Genomic DNA, 16,805 nt, shown 5'->3' on the forward strand with positions numbered 1-16,805 from the left:
GAAGCTCCTCTTCCTCATCTCTCGTCTAGCGGCAGCTGCAACGTGCGCGCCATGGGGGAGGGGACGGTATCGCCTGTTATTTCTAGTGCTCGCAAATGATGTTTTGCGCGTGCGCGTTCTTTCTTCCATCCCTATCTTTTCGGAGAAAATAGCGACAGCCCGAAGGCTTGCTTGGACAAAGCCGAAAAGGTAGCGCGCGCGCGCGCGTGCGTTTTCTCCGGCTCATTCCTGGTTCTAAAGCACCCTCCCTCCCTCTGGAACTGCCGCTATTTTCTGATTGGCCGCCTGGTGCCCCGGCCAGGTGGCAGCAATAGCAGGAGCTAAGATTGCAAGGAGTGCGGAAGGGGGTAAAGAGACAGTCTCGAGACGGAGGCATATGGTCGCCTATGGCTATCACTTTTCTTTTAATTCAGTGGTGATAGCCTATAGGCGCTTGCTACCAAAGAAGACCCTGATCAAAGCCAGGGAAAATTCAGAGCTGGCCCCTTCTATGACAGCTGCCATGCTTATGTAAAGGAAGGCGCAACCGGTTCTGTTATCTGACCAGTCACCTTTTGGGACGCTTGCTTTATACTGGAGATACTTTAATTTTGGGTTCGCCTCCTGCTCTTGGTGTCGGATATTGGAAGTACTGGACTGGTGCACACAACTCCAAAGGTTAGAGGGGTTCTCCCCTTCTTCCCCTCATATGAGTTTAGTTACCTGAAAATGACAAGCAGCTCAAAATGCTCCACCACCGCTTAGACCTGTGAGCAGGGGACACAGAGAGATTTTAAGGAATTGTTGAACCAGCTTTTATCTTCAGCTTTGGACCAGAGGGAATGGGCTGGAAAAGACGGAATGGGCTGGAACTGGGGTTAGTGGAGCTAAGAAATCAGAGAAGTTATCTGATAGCTTCCATTTTGCTGCATCTCTCTTGCATTATGCTGAGTGTGAGCATGGACAAGTGTCCGCCTCTTTGCTCTCTACCAGTCTCCTTTTTTGCAGTGCCTACTGCAGGGAAAGGTGGAAATGTGTATTTGGAGAATGATTTTGGTGCAATTGCCACTTGGATTCTGCTGAAGTATGTCTTAATAGAATTGCAAGCAGCATTTCTTTTATAGGTCTTAGGTGGGTCTTGCAAAGAAGGTATTTCTAGCTCTGATGTAATACCACAACAGGATGACTAGAGAGAAAGAATGCTATACATTTAATATATAGTCTCACAAATGCTTTATTTCTTTATGGAATTTATGTCTTCCCAAAACAGTCTTTGCAGATACATCCAATGCTTGTAATAGATTGAAACTATAATTAGAATTGTATGCTTATTACTGATTCAAATGCATTGAGATTTTATGCAGTGAATTTAGTTGTTAATAATCATATAATCTTAAGGTTTGCAGAAAGTGATAGAGCTAAAAAGGATTATAGCTTTTTTAAACAAAACATAGATAACTTTACTATTATTTACTTAAAAATCCATTAAAATTCAACTTACATTCTGTTAATTGTGTGCTTAGGGTTGTAGTTTTTCTAGTTTAGAAGTCAGTTCAATAATCCATTTTTAGCTAAAATTGCAGTGATTATTAGTACTTTTATTGCTGTTTTTATCCATAGTCTTACATAAGTGTAAGGATGTATACATGAACATAACTTCAAGTACACCTGAGGGCATAATAAAGTTGACTTTATGATGGCATTCAATTTAATTTGTAAGAAGGTAGTTATACAATAGACAGCAAAATTTTCAACTATGCTCTAGCTTTTTATTCCTTCTTCTTTCATCTGATTTAATTTAATCTTTAATGTAGCTGGGCCTGGCCAGTAAGCTTATTAATTTAAATTTATGAACTAATCAGACTAAATTAGTGGCCAGCTGTTTGAGCTTGCAGATTTATGGAAACATCTGAGTACAAATAGTTGCTATTTTGCTTTCTGCTAAGAGTGAAATGAATAAATAATATTACAGATTATTGTTACCTTATTTTTGCATATAGCACCTTTAAAATATTACAAAGAAGAGCTATAGTTCTAGTTTACATTAGTGTGAATACCATTTTATGAAGCAAGAACATGTTTTCCAACTTGTGCTCGCTCAATCTGCACTGTCCACTTTGTATGCTGTGCTTCAATTCCTTGTAATTAAAACTATCCACTCTGCTTGGCTACTGCAACTTGTGGTGGGAATGACCACTCTCCTTTAGTCACTGGCCCCCGGTGCCCTTTTTTTAAAATGATAGGAAAATGAAAAGATGGAATTTTGAAAAGTTACATTTACTAATGGCTTGTAATAGAACTTTCTTTTTCTTAGACCAGTTGAAATTGACAAGGATTTCCCACTTTTCCCTTTTAGTTCTTGTAACAAAAAAAATGGTATTAAAAAGTATGTTTGTGGAGCGGGACAGTTGTGCCAGTCCAAGAGAGGTAAAGAAACTAGTGAATCCACCAACTGAGTCATACAAAGTATTAAATCACCACCATGGCATAAATAAAGGAAGGGGTTGAAATCTCAGAATAGTAGCAGTCATGGCTAGGACTTATGTTGCAAACCATTGCACCCTTACCTGCATCTTGAGCCCCTGTGCATGGTCATTCATGCCCTAGTCATCTCTTGGCTTAATTATGGCAACATGCTCTATAGGGGCTACGTTTGAAGAGTATTTAGAAGCTGCAGCTGTGCAGAATCACACACAGTGCTGGGAGTCCCTAGGGCTGCTTATATAACACTGCTACTGCACGAACTGCATTGGTTACCAATTTGTTTCCAGATCCAATTCATGTTGCTGGTTGTTGCCTTTAAAGCCATACATGGCATGGGCCCAGGGTATTTGAGGAACCATCTCTCCTAAATGGGACTAGCCTGCTCCACTTGCACCAGTAGAAAAGTCCTAATAAGGAATTCCAGCACGAGAGGAGAAGAACCTTTTCCATTGTGGCCCCATTCCTGTGGAACACTCTACTACTAGAGGTGAAAATGCTTTTCGCCTTCTATTAAAACTTGTTGGTTGGCCTGGAGCCCCAAGGGAGGCACTCACTGCTGGAGTTGGCTAACTGTTCCATCCATCTCTTTATTCTCATCAGTATAGTTTTTAAAATCTTAATCTGTGTAGTTTTAATGCTTTAATATTTTAATTTTCCCCCACTTCTTTTATAGCTTGTAAGCCACTCAGAGTTACTTCACAGGGGAGATGGGTGGCATAAACATTAATAAATAAAGCAAATAAAATAAATCTGGTAATTTGAGCAAGCAACTGCTTGGCTTGCTTGTTTCTATAATTATACGTTAGTAGTTAAGAAAGAAAATAAAAATCTAGAAAAAATTGATCTGTCTCAGCTACTATTATTATATTCATGTATTCTTAAATTATTAAAACCAAATTGGAACACTGAATGTAGCAAAATACTTTAAAATGCAATTGTGCTCCATTAAATACATGCTAAGGAATTTAAGCATACAGTATCTAAATGAATGAATTTAATGAATGTATATTCATTCAATTAAAATGTCTATACCTCTGCAGATTGTTAGCAATTAAGATTACTTCTTTATTTTGGTGCAATTTTACATTCTAGGTTTGAGAGGCAACAGAATATGATGAAAGCCTTTGTTTAATGCCAAAATGTAAAATAAATACTATATTCAATATAACAAATATGGCAGAATTGTTCTGTACATTGTTAGAATGCTGAGTTGAAATATTGTAAAACAGCCAAAAGAAGTTGAGTTATAATTGGATCATGCATGCCATATATGCTAGAAGGCTATCGACATACAGGTAGACCCTGACTTATAATTGGGACTGGGATTACTATTGCTAAGTGATAGTTGTAAAATCTGACATTACACAAAGCAGCATTGCAACAGCAATCCAGATGGTCTTCACTGCTGTGGTAACCACAAGATGCATGGGTCGTTAAGTGAGAAGCAGTGGGAGTCCCAGGTAAGGATCACATTATTAGGAGAGGACTATTTCAAGGAAATTCACTATCACCACTACTATTTGTCGTTGCACTGTTTCCTCTGACAACAATACTGAATAACTCAGGCCATGGCTATCAAACATCATAAGCATCTGCTAGACTATTCCACCTCCTTTAAATGGACGATCTGAAGCTGGATGGAAAAACATAATCTGAAATAGAATCACTGTTCAATACTGTTCATATATATAGCTAAGACATTGCAATGGAGTTTGGATTGTGCAAATGTGTCATACTCACTATCAAACAAGAAAAAATAGTAAAAACTGAAAGACTCAAGATGCCCCACAAAAATAACATTAAGAGGATGAGGATGATTACTACAAATACATGGGTATCTTTCAAGCTGACAATATCAAGCACACTGAAGTCAAGAAAAAGATTAGAGGTGAATACATCAAGAGAGTAAAGAAGATCTTAAAGTCCAAAGTCAATGGATGAAATACCATCAAGGCCATCACTTGAGCATTAGATACAGAGCTGGAATAGTGGACTGGACTCAAGCAGAACTAAAAACAGTGGATAGGAAGACCAGAAAAATAATGACAATGAATTATGCCCTTCATCCACGTAGTGACATTGACAGACTCTACCTACCAAGGCAAATAAGAATGTTGCAAGTACATCAGATGGTTGAAAAAGAAAAAAAATGGCTTTGGAAGAATATTTGAAGGACAATGATGAAGATGCACTGAAGTTAGTATATCAAGAAGGCTTACTGATTACTGGAGAGACCAAACTGGCCTACAAGAAAAACCAAATGAAGAACAGAATGGAGGCATGGGAATACAAAGCACTACGTGGCCAGTACATTAAAAGAAATACCAGGGAAAGCAGATAATAACAAGACCTGACAATGGCTAAGAGCAGGAAAATTGAAGAAAGAGACCAAGGTATTCATTCTGGCTGCACAAGACCAAACATACACAGCCAGAATTGAGAAGACAGTAAGTGCTGCTATGCCAAGAAGCTAAAGAAACAGTGAACCACCTGGTAAGCTGCTGCAAAAAGATCACACAGACTGACCACAAGCAGTGGCATGACAAAGTAGCAACAATAGTGCATTGGAAGATCTGCAAGAAATATCATTTGCCTGCAAGCATGAATTGGTAGGACCATAAAATAGAGAAAGTAATAGAAAATGAAGAACTTAAATTATTCTGGGCCTTTAAAATTCAAACAGACAGGCACCTGCCACATAACACCCCAGACTTAAAAAAGACAAGATAAGATAATAAAGACAAAAAAGTCTGGATAGTGGACTTGGCAGTGCCTGGAGACAGTAGAATAGAAGAATTGGAGAAGATAACAAAATACAAAGATCTACAAATAGAAATAGAACAGTTGTGAGAAAGGCAAGCAAGGGTAATACCAGTAGTAATAGGTGCAAACCCAAAACAACTGGAGCACCACTTGAACACCATTGGCATTGACATATTCTCCATCAGTCAATTGCAAAAGGAGGCTTTGCTCGGGACAGCTTCCATACTGCAATGATATCTGTAACTCTGTGCCAAAAATGCCAAACCCTGTCTGAACATCTGGCTGATTGTGCAATGATTAATAATGATGGTGGTGGTGATGGTGATGATGATGGTGATGATGACGATGATATCTGATTCATTGATATTGCAATACCAGGTGATACACAAATTGAAGAGAAACAGCTAGAAAAAATAATGAAATATCGTGATTTGCAAATTGAAGTTAAGTGATTGTGGAGGAAGAAATCAATTGTTGTACCAATAGTAATAGAAACCCTTAGAGCATGGGTGTCAAACTCGCCACATCACGTGACATGTTGCGATGTATCACAATTTTTTCACATTGCCAGAGCTAGGGTGGGCGTGACCTCCGCATGATGCAACCGGCCCGCGGGCTGGCAGTTTGACACCCCTGCCTTAGAGCAATACCCAAAGGGCTGCCTAGAATATTCTGACCTTGCAAAAAACCACCCTACTTGGAACTGCTTATATACTCAGACACTAACTCTTAGGTCCTTGGTTAGGACTTGAATTGTTAATTTGTCAAGTTTACCAGTCCCAGACTGTGAATTGAATTGAAGTAATAATAGTAATAATAATAAAATAATAAAAATATCCAAGCACTGTCTTTTAAATATATATTCGTAGAATTTTGTTATTTTCCTGATATTAGCAAAATCTGGCTGATAACAATATGTCATGATAGAATACTTTAGTTTCAGGAGTACTTGCTATTGTGAAAAAAAAGGATATGCAAACTATTATTGTATAGCAACTGTGATTGTATTATGACCTTTCTATTCAGAGCCAAGAAACAATAATGTTTATGTAACAAAATAATACTTCTACAACATCTGTACAATTTTAATCTTTCTATATTGAAATATGAATAGTATATACTAAACTAACTCTTTGGTTTTCATTTCTATTAATATTTCTCCTTCCTTTTTCTGATACAATACATATAAGAGGATGAGAGTTAGTTATGGACATAGATGCTCATGATTTTGATCTACTTATTCTTTCAAGAATGGATACACTTGGCAGAAAGAAACATTTGGCTTTGATAATATTTTTCTTTCCTTTTCCTCATGTGTGGTATAATGCAGGGCTTTTCAACCAGTGGTACGGGTACCACCTGTGGTACCTTGGCACCTGGCAGGTGGTAGGCGACCATCCCAGAAAAGTGGTAGCTGGGGAGGGGAATGAGCTAAACCGGTGGCAGCACCGCACAAGCCTGAGTGAGAGATGGCTGGAGCTGCAGGGCTCAGTGGAAGCGCCAGGATCAGTGCCACTTTCCAGCTGATCGGCGCTTCTTCGGGGCTGTCAGGGCTCAGTGGAAGCTCCAGGATCAGCGCCAGGCTCCAGCTGGAGCTCGGCACTGATCCTGGTGCTTCTGCTGAGTCCTGAAGAAGCACCAATTAGCTGGAAAGCAGCACTGATCCTGGCACTTCTGCTGAGCCCAGAAGAAGTGCCGATCAGCTGGAATGTTGCAGCCTCTCCAGGGTCTTGTGATTTACATTCAGATGCTTGGCAACTGATTCATATTTATGACGGTCACAGTGTTCCAGGGTCATGGGAAGCAACGAGAACCTGCTGCAACCACCCAGCAGACGGGAGGGGGGGAATAAAAACCAAACACCCTCCCCACCCACCCCTGCTGCCAATCCTCAACAGAAATGCTCACAACAATGAAAACCTCAGACAGGAGGAAGAGCACAGCCGGGTGGGCAGGCAGGTTTCTTGCTCGGCTGTGCCTTGGGGGCACTTTTTTCAGGGCCATTGTAACTTCAAACAGTCACTAAGCAAACTGTTGTAAGTCGAGGGCTACCTGTACTTCATCACTTTTTTCCTTTTTTTGGGGGGGGGGTCATCAAGTTTTTGACACCTTGCTAGGTGATTGGTGGTCCTCGGATGTTGCCATATCCTAAAAGTGGTACAATGGATGAAAAGGTTGAAAAGCCCCAGTATAATGGATACATTTTTTCTTTAATCATACTCATTGTACAGACTCCATCTCCTTTATACGTGCTAACCTATATGGCCAATAGGGACTTTTTAAGTTACACTATTAAGTCCTAATTATCACAATCTTACCCTTACCCTATTAGATATTCTACTTCAATTTATTTCTAAATGTGAACTTGTGAGTGAGATGATTGCACAATCTTGGGGGCAAATTGAAGTTTCTATATAAATGTGCTAGCTTTTTAGAATGTTTTTCCTGCCAGAATTGTTTAAAGCCTTGCCTTCTGTCCTACATGGTTTTTTCCCCCACATTTCTCCTACGTACTTCTGGCAATATCCATCAACTATTACTACAAGCTCAAGGATAGAGACTGTAGCTTATTATGTATATTAACAGATGTCTGTGTGGTTTTCTTTCCTGTGTGATAATACTGTACATGAATTCTAAATGACTTGTGAGAAAAATGTAGGAACCACCAAAAGAGGGAAAGAAGAGGTGATAAAACATATTAAAATTGTTCAGCAAAGAAGTAGTTTAAGTAAGATTATATAGTTAAGAACCAAATAGATCCTAGAATCCAAAATGTATCCTTAAAATTTCCTGTTGGGTAATTGGGTCTATTGGGTAGCAGAAAATGAATTTTTCATGTAGTTGAAAAGAAGAAATAGATGAAGAAAACAAAAATATCTTTAAATATAGGTTTTGTAAAAAAGGATAGATATAGTTAGTATCTCAGTATAGCTGTATGGGTCCAATGTGATAAGGGGATGGATTTAAATTATAACTTTATTTATGAAACTTCTTTAAAAATTGACTACATAAAAAAGTAAGCAAAAGAAATTAAAGGCATGAGAAAATAAACATGAACCATACCAAAAACCATAGTTGAGACTTTGGAAAAAGTTCAGAGAAGAGCTGCAGACTAAAACATATGAAGAGATCAAAGGCCTGGAGACTAAAACGTATGAAGAACGGCTGCAGGACTTGGGTTTGGCTAGTCTGAAGAAAAGAAGAAACAGGGGTGACATGATAGCAATATTCCAGTATCTGAGGGACTGCCACAAAGAAGAGTGCATCATACTATTTTCCAAAGCACCAGAGGGTAAGATAAGAAACAATGGTTGGAAACTGATCAAAAAGAGAAGCAACTTGGAATTAAGGAGAAACTTCCTAACAGTGAGGACAATTAACCAGTGGAACAGCTTGCCTTCAGAAATCGTGGGTACTCCATCACTGGAGGTTTTTAAGAAGAGACTAGACAGTCATTTGTCTGAAATGGTATAGGTTCTCCTGGACTAGAAGACCTCCAAGGTCCCTTCCAGCTCTATTCTATTCAGAAGCAATTTGCCACCATTCACTATATCTCTAAACACATTTCTATATTTACAAACTATCCTTGCTTCCGTCAAGTCCATGTAATGTTTTATACTGTTTTCTGTTCTTTAAGTGTTTCACTTCGCTAGTGACTCTTCTAACTCCATCCAATTACAATTTACTCACTTTTTTCATTTTTTCATTGCATATTGACTCTTCCATCATATATTTGTTTTGTGAGTCAATGCATGTTAATTTCCCCTCTATGATTAAATAATGTTAACATACTTCATTTATATTGATCACTAACTCTTGCATTCAGTTATAGTCACTCAGCACTGATTATTTCTTGAACCTATATATTCTTGCCTTAACACAAATAACTTCTTAATTATACCATTTCCATTATATTTAATTTAATTTTATGTTTCTCATCACATACCCATTTCTTTCTTTCAGATAACAAAGTGGGTACCAACAAATACTCATCTTCACAATGGATACATTCACTATCCACTGTCTTTCTACTATCTTTTCAGATCTTAAAAATTCTTAATCAGTTAAGTAAGCATTCTATCAAGGTACAAAAATTCATATACCTTTTCTAATTTTTCCCATTATTTACATTTTACTTTCACTCATTCATTTTTTCAGTCTATCTTGGCCTTTAAAAGATTAATTTTCAGAACTATTCACTATTCACTGCAATTTATCTAATTGCACTATTCACATACAATTTATCAAATATGATTATTAATCCTTTGGATTGTCCGCCAATAGCATTACTATCTATACACAAAAGTAAATGCACATGTACATTCCAAATCAACATATCCATAGTGTAGTGTCAAGTTTCGTTATGTACATATCCATACCTATATACTTTCATTCCAGAGAATTTAAGCAGTATTTTTCTTCCCATTCAGTCGGCTGAAAATTTCTGGCTTATATCCATTTGCAAAACAATGTTTTATTTTCATCTAAATATCTTTGCATTTTCTTTGCTTGTTACAAGCGCTTTCCATCAAACTATGAATCTTAATATTTAGCTGGCACTAGTTCTTACTTTTGGCATACCTTTTAATTTTTTATTATAATTAAATCTGTACCTTCACATCTTCACATGATTTTGTCAACTCTTAATTCAGAAGATACAGCCAATTGCTAAAACATTGGTAAGGAAAGAATGCCTTCTATGGTTAAGTCATTTCTGTGACTATGAATTCTTATACAGTAAGTTCCAGAATTTGACTGAAACAAGGAGAGTCAGAAATCTCTGCCCCCCCCAGCACACTATTTTGTCACTTAACAGATAAGAAAGAAGCAAATTATATATTATTCAAGCCTCACCAGATTGTACAAACACTGTCATTGTTCCATTTTCAGTAGTAGTAATTAGTTTGCATTCTTCTGTTTGAACAGTTTGCATCCTTTTTTAACCAAGCATAGTCTAACAAAGCAATTTATTTTTTATTTATTTTCTTTCTTGCAGACTAACTTTTCTTCCTAGAGGCATAATATCACATCATGATATAATATGAGCTTAATATCTAGCATATGTAAACATTCTCTATGTCATTAATTACCAGGGCCATTGATATTTTCCTATCTAATTTTAATAAAAAAACATTACAAAATTAATCTTTGCATGTTAGGCATTCTTCATAATCTACAGAACTGATAGGGAACCTGAGATTGGTAAATGTTCCTCAGACAAATAAACCTTTTAACTGTTTTTCCAGTCTTCTGGTACATTGACCAAAAGAGTATCCCATGACACTTTTCCTTTTCAGCACTCTTCTTCTCTGGACAATATTCTTGAATGTTTCAGAGACTCAACTAACATCACATAAATCCTTATCAGTGTAGACTGCTCAGTTCATTTTAGCTTTACCAACACCCTTCATTCTGAGTAATGATAAAAGTCTATCTACATCAGCCACTGGAATTGTCTAGTCCATATTATCCATTATAGCATTTTTAACTGTCAATCAAATTCTTAGTTCCTGTAATACTTCCCTCCAAAATCTCTTCAGTCTTAACAAATTATCCTGGGTGCTTTTAAGATTTCTCCTTTTTTTATCAACTTCATACCTGCCTATGAGGACTACACCCTATTCACAGCACAGCACAGCACAGCACAGCACAGCACAGCACAGCACAGCACAGCACAGCACATTATCAGTAAAGTAAAATTCAGATTTGGAACTGAATTTGTTTGGGCTACTCTCTCTCCTCCCATTTCCCCTCCAGATATTACATGGATATGGATATATATTACCAAACCTGTGGTGATTGCATGCTTATCACAGAGATACGTATGTGATAATTATATATTCTTTCCATACTACCGTTCTATTTTCTTGGCTAAATCTCATATGAAAGCCAAAGCTTCCTTTTTCTTTTCGGCTGCAATAGCAATATGGAACTCATGGAAGTTATTACATAACAGTGATACTCCTAGTGGAACTCTGTCTCATTTCCTACCATATCAATTCCTGCCTTCGTCCATGCCTGCTGGGGAACACTCCTACTGCTGTGCAAATCCTTGTCGATCTGTCTATATTTAAATTCAAATGGCTTTCTTAGCTATATGGCATCTACTGTCTGGACTAACTTTATATTTAATTGAATATTTGAATACAATTTCTATGTATGTTAAATCTGCAGATAATAGAAAACACTATTTGTGATGTGCAGGTTTCTGAATCACTCAAAGTATGTACTCAGCACATATAATTATGAACATGTAGAATCCCTATTAATTCTCCTACTGAATACTGTATATTTAAATCAGAAACCAAAAATTGAATTTCATGAAGAATCTTTATAAGGTCAAGGGTGATTGGTTTCTGCTAAGAACATTCAGTCAGCTAAGGAGACAAGATTAGCCCATTCATGCAGCACTCTTTACTTTGCAGAAATGAGACAGTCTTTCAACTCTCTTTCAGATTTATTGTTCACAATTAAAAATCTAATTTCTCTCTCTAAAAGCAAAGCAAAAAAACCAAACCAAACAAAAGTCCTCTATGTATTTTATGCTGTTCTCATCTATTATCTCTGCAATAAATAAGGAGCCATTCCCTTAGGCAGCTTTCTTTTTGTCTGAGCTCCTGAATAAAATAAAACCCATATTGCTTATCCTTCCTCAAGTGGAACAGCAGCAAAGTAGAAGTCTTCCAAGCATAACAAATTATCCTACAGGCATTTAAAACAAAAGCAGCAGCAGCAGCTAGAGTAAGTGTCAACGCTGTAACAATGGATGTTCCTGCTCTGACAACTGATGGAAATTGCAGCCATTTTTAGTTTGCTTTTAACATGCTTTTTCTTCTGTTTAGAGATCAGATGTTGAAGGGGGAATGGGGTAAATGCTTGAACTCAGCTAGCCATAATAATAATGCAGCTCAGTGGGAACTCAAGGACACAAACCGATAATGTTTTGGCAGGCTGAGGAGCTGAGGAGAGAGACCATGCTCTGGGCTAATTGGAGAATGTGAATTATGACTGTTTCGTGGGGGTGGGACTTGCAACTTGTTACTTTATATCTGGGGGAAGGGAAGGGAAGTTTTGGGTTCAACTATGTAGTGCCGATACTCTGTTTCCTGAATAAAATGTTCTTTAAGGAAGAATTCTTGCCTTGAAGTTCTTTAATGGGTTTCATCTATCAGAACCATGACAGTAAGACTAACAAATCCATTTACTGAAAACAGGCATAAGTTGTTCTAGATTATGGCTTGGTCAAATAATTTTGCGGCCCTAAATCCTTGACTTGATTAATAATAGTTTCTTCCCAATCTTTCTAGGAGAACCAATAATAAACATATAGCAAGAAAAACTTACTTGCATTAAAGTTTGGATACATAGTTTATGGGGGTCTTGTAACATCCTGATCCTACACTTGTGGTTCTACCTTGTAATGAATGCAAAAAAAAACCCTGTTGTTACTGTATTTTTACCACACCTTGCAAACAAGGCCAGCAAAACTGCTGTCCCATATTAGATCAGCGAGAATATATGTACGGATAACTGTACAGATCTGCTCATTGGGGAAACAAAACAACAACTTCATAAGCGAATGGCACAACATAGGAGAATAAAACCATCGAGACAAGAGTCAGCAGTCCATCTGCATTTAAAAGACAAAGGCCACTCTTTCGAAGACAGCAAAGTCCATTTTGGACGGAGAGGACCGCTGGTTTGAAAGAGGCATAAAACAGGCCATCTATGTCAAAACTGAACAGTCCTCTCTCAACAGAGGCGGAGGGATACGACATCATCTATCTCCAGTCTACAACACAGTCCTTTCAATAGTTCCAAGAAGACTCCATACCCATTTACACTACTCAGGTGACCCTGAAGACAAAGATAAGCCTCCAGGTAGCTTTGACAACTTGTTAAAATGAACAGCTGTCTGCAAGAAGTGTAAATCCTTCCATTCCCCACCATCCAGTCAGAGCTGAAGAAGCTTCTTGGATGAGAAGCAAAACGTCTTCGAAGAAAAACAAGAAAGTCCAGTTGCCTCGTGAAAAAGCATCTTTGGGATAACTATGACCTGGATGACTGAGAATCTCCATAGACATCAGCAAGAATAGTTTCTGCAGCTATTTTTAGGAAAGTGAAGGGCTTTGTGCGCCTTGATATTGACTTTGGATTATGGGTCCATTTTCTTCCAATTCTGCTTACGTATCCCTTTCCGATAGTCCTCTTAACATAACAATCTGCTTTTGAGTGGCAACAATCAAGGAACAATTTGAGTGCTCTTTATTGCAGATTTAAGAGCACATTTTTTGTGTATCTTCCTTGAATACAAAATTGTTCACAATGGTAGTTCTATTCCTAAAATCAAATGCAGGATAACCTTAGGCCACACTGCAATGGTTAAAATGAATAAGATCTGGAAAAACAGAGATATTGATATAAATACAAAAAGCAGGCTAGTTACCACAATAGTCTTCAGTGTGTCTTCAGTGTGAGAATTGAACATTAAGAAAAATAGAAGAATTGACACCTTTGAGCTTTTGTGCTGGCTTAAATTATTGCATATACCATGGACAACCAGAATAACTGAGAGGTGTTAAATCATATAAAACCAAACATATTACTAAAAGCATCGCTACATCTGATTTGCTTTGGCCATATCATGCATGAAAATTCATTGGAGAAGACAATGATGCTAGGAATGGGGCAAGCAAAGAACACACTAGCTTGATAACATCAAATCTAATACAAAGTTGAATATCCAACAGTTGAAAGAAGCTGTGCTTGACAGAGTAGCATGGACAGCATTTGCCTATAAAGTCACCAAGAGTTGGACACAACTGAATGGTTAAAATAATAACAAAATTGTTTTGCTGGGAAATGGGAAACATTTGCCAGTAGAAGTACTGATTTCATGGAATACCTTTAATCAGATTTGCATTCATATTAGAAACAAACAAACAAACAACAAATAAATAAAATTGTGACTGCCAGGGGAAGTTTTATTTTCTCCCGAAATAAACAAAAATGGCCATAAAAGCAACTAGGACCACAATGAGTTAAGTCCTACAGTGGGTCACTTAGAGCCCTTCAGGTTATTCTTTCCTTCAGCTACTTCTTAGTGTAAATGTTTGCATAGATTATACTATTTTTCATTAGCAAACATTATCTTTCTTCTGGATCACTTTGATCAAGCTTCAGTCTGCTCTTTTGAAGGCTCCAGCATGAGAACTTTCCTCAATGACCGAAAAGTAAATCATCTGTGAGCCAGGGTACTGGATGACACAAGCATCACATGGATATGAGAATAACTTTAAACAACACCAAGCTGTTGATCTCATTGAGAATTTTTCACAGAGGACTTGCCAAGAAAGCTAATAGTAAAGAGTACAGAAGATGACATTGGAGGAAATAAGAAGGCAAAAGGGGCTGAAACATTTTTGAAGTCCAGAACAAGATAATATAATGAAACAGCAGCTCAGGCAGATTCATTGCTAAATCACTGAAATATAAGTAAGGGGAGGAGGTAACAAATCAGATTTTAAAATCTCTGTTATTGTAGCCAATCTCAGTATAAATAATTTTAGCCTTTGTTAGAATAAATGATCTGAGTTTGAATCTAGGCTGGCTCCTCCATAGAACACATAGTTACCTGGAACAGAGGTGGTTTATTTTGACAGAATAATATGCACTACAGCAATTAAAAGGAAGGCTATAGTGTTAAAGTTGTCAAGTGATTACCTTTATATCTTTTTCTTTGTTCATACCAGATCTGTCTACTAGAAATTATTGGATATTAGCCGGATGGCCAAATAGGGTGCTTGGTGTTTAGACGTCCTGCTGAACTTATGGTGTTTTCCACTCTTTACTGTATCAATTGGCTTCCTGCTTAATTTATATTGCAGCTGGAGGTGACAATCCAAGAAAGGGATCTTTTGTGTATTAATAGATGTAATCTCTGATATCTAGAGTAGCTGTCACCTTTGGCCAATTTCATCCTCTTTCGGTGCTTTGGTGTTGACCTTGAAAGTTAGGGGAGACTTATCCTCCCTCCCTCCTTCTCTCATTATACACTATGTGTTCACATAATGAATCTCACTAACATCGTGTTGGTTACACTTTCAACCAACTATAGCTTCCAATTTGCCTTCAAAGATGACACTATAGAATATATTGCTATAATGAATGCATACATTTACTATTATGATCTAGGTAAGCTGACATATCAGCCTGAGTTGGGCAAAGGTCCCTGGTCATAATTTCTACCAGCAAAATTAGACTTGGTCCTTCAGGAAGAGAACAACCCTACCTAATCCTACAGCTAACAGTAATTATTTTTGAGCCAAGATATTTTTGCAAAAATTAAAAACTCAATCTTGTAGGAATTTAATTTTAGCTTGTTTGTATCCATTCAAACCTTCACAGACTCTGAACATGAATTTAGATCATATATAGTATCTCCAGGTTGGTCTGGAATGGTGATATATAATTCAGTGTTATTAGCACATTAATGATATCTCATCCAAAGTTAATAAATGATCTCTCCCAGCAGTTTCATATAGATATTGATAAACAGTGGAGAGTGCTGGGTCTTGGAACTTACTAGGTAGGCTCCACAGTTCCACCCACCCATAGGGGAACTTCCCATTAAGGAGTTGCAAAATGGTGTGCTAAACTCCCTGTACCCATAAATGGGCAGGATCCCAGGGATGTTAGCATCAAAAGTCTCCTATCTTCTAGGCCTTAATGGAGATCATTCACCAGATCAAAACATGCTGTTTCCTCAAAAGAGAAATTTGGACCTGGCACTAGTTCTCTGTTTATTGAAAGTAGAAAAATTGGACTATTGCTGCCAATTTTAAAGTCAATAGTATCTCATTACATGTTAAAGAAGCGTTTACTATCTGTCACACTTATTGTTGTGTCCTGAGCCTGCAAAAGCAGGCTCGGGACGTTGCAAGAGTCCCGGGCATTTGCAAAAGCTGCCCGGGACCAGACTGAGTGGCGCCAGCCTTGCGCGCATGCGCAAGGTGGGAAAAGACCGCCTTGTGATTGGTTGGAATTGCCCGGGGATCAGAAGGTATAAATAGAGGCCTGCATGCCTCTGCTCGGGTTGTTCGTAGATTGGAAGCAGAGAATAAAGACTTGTTAGAAATGCTTCGTCTCAAGCGCCATTATTCTCCGGACTTAACACTGGCGACGAAGGTGGGATCCAGTCTATACAGCTAGGGAAGCTTGAAGACTCACCCAAAGAAGTCCGGAAGAGGAAAACGGCGTGGAAGTCAACGTTATCCTGCCAGTACGAAATCGCTGGAGGGTGCGTGCGGCTGAAGAAGACTCTGATCCTCGATCATGGCAAAAGTTGGGCGTTTAGCGGAATTCGATGTCTCTCACCCGAAGAGGTGGGAATCTTATGTTGCAAGAGTCGAGACTTACTTCCGCGTAAACCAGATAAGGGAGGAAGGCTTAAAGGCTGCCACAATGTTGTGCGTTTGTGGGCAAGACGCCTTTGAGATCGCCGAGAACCTAATCGCCCCGGCCTCGCTGGAAACGGTGTCATACTCCGATCTGAAGAAAGTTTTAAAGGAACACTTCCA

At 38.1% G+C, this 16,805-nt stretch overlaps 1 protein-coding gene across 1 annotated transcript in view; it reads left to right on the plus strand.

The window, feature by feature from the left end:
- Positions 1-322: 322 nt before the first annotated feature.
- MYRIP (myosin VIIA and Rab interacting protein) overlaps positions 323-16,805 on the plus strand; it is an 80,633-nt gene continuing 64,150 nt past the window's right edge. Inside the window, exon 1 of the mRNA XM_015822809.1 lies at positions 323-657. The gene's annotated coding sequence lies outside the window, so the exon portion shown is untranslated. The remainder of the gene's footprint in view (positions 658-16,805) is intronic.

This window comes from Protobothrops mucrosquamatus, unplaced genomic scaffold, assembly GCF_001527695.2.
Source record: "Protobothrops mucrosquamatus isolate PMUCROS unplaced genomic scaffold, P.Mucros_1.0 scaffold_177, whole genome shotgun sequence".
In the NCBI taxonomy this organism is placed as follows: domain Eukaryota; kingdom Metazoa; phylum Chordata; class Lepidosauria; order Squamata; family Viperidae; genus Protobothrops; species Protobothrops mucrosquamatus.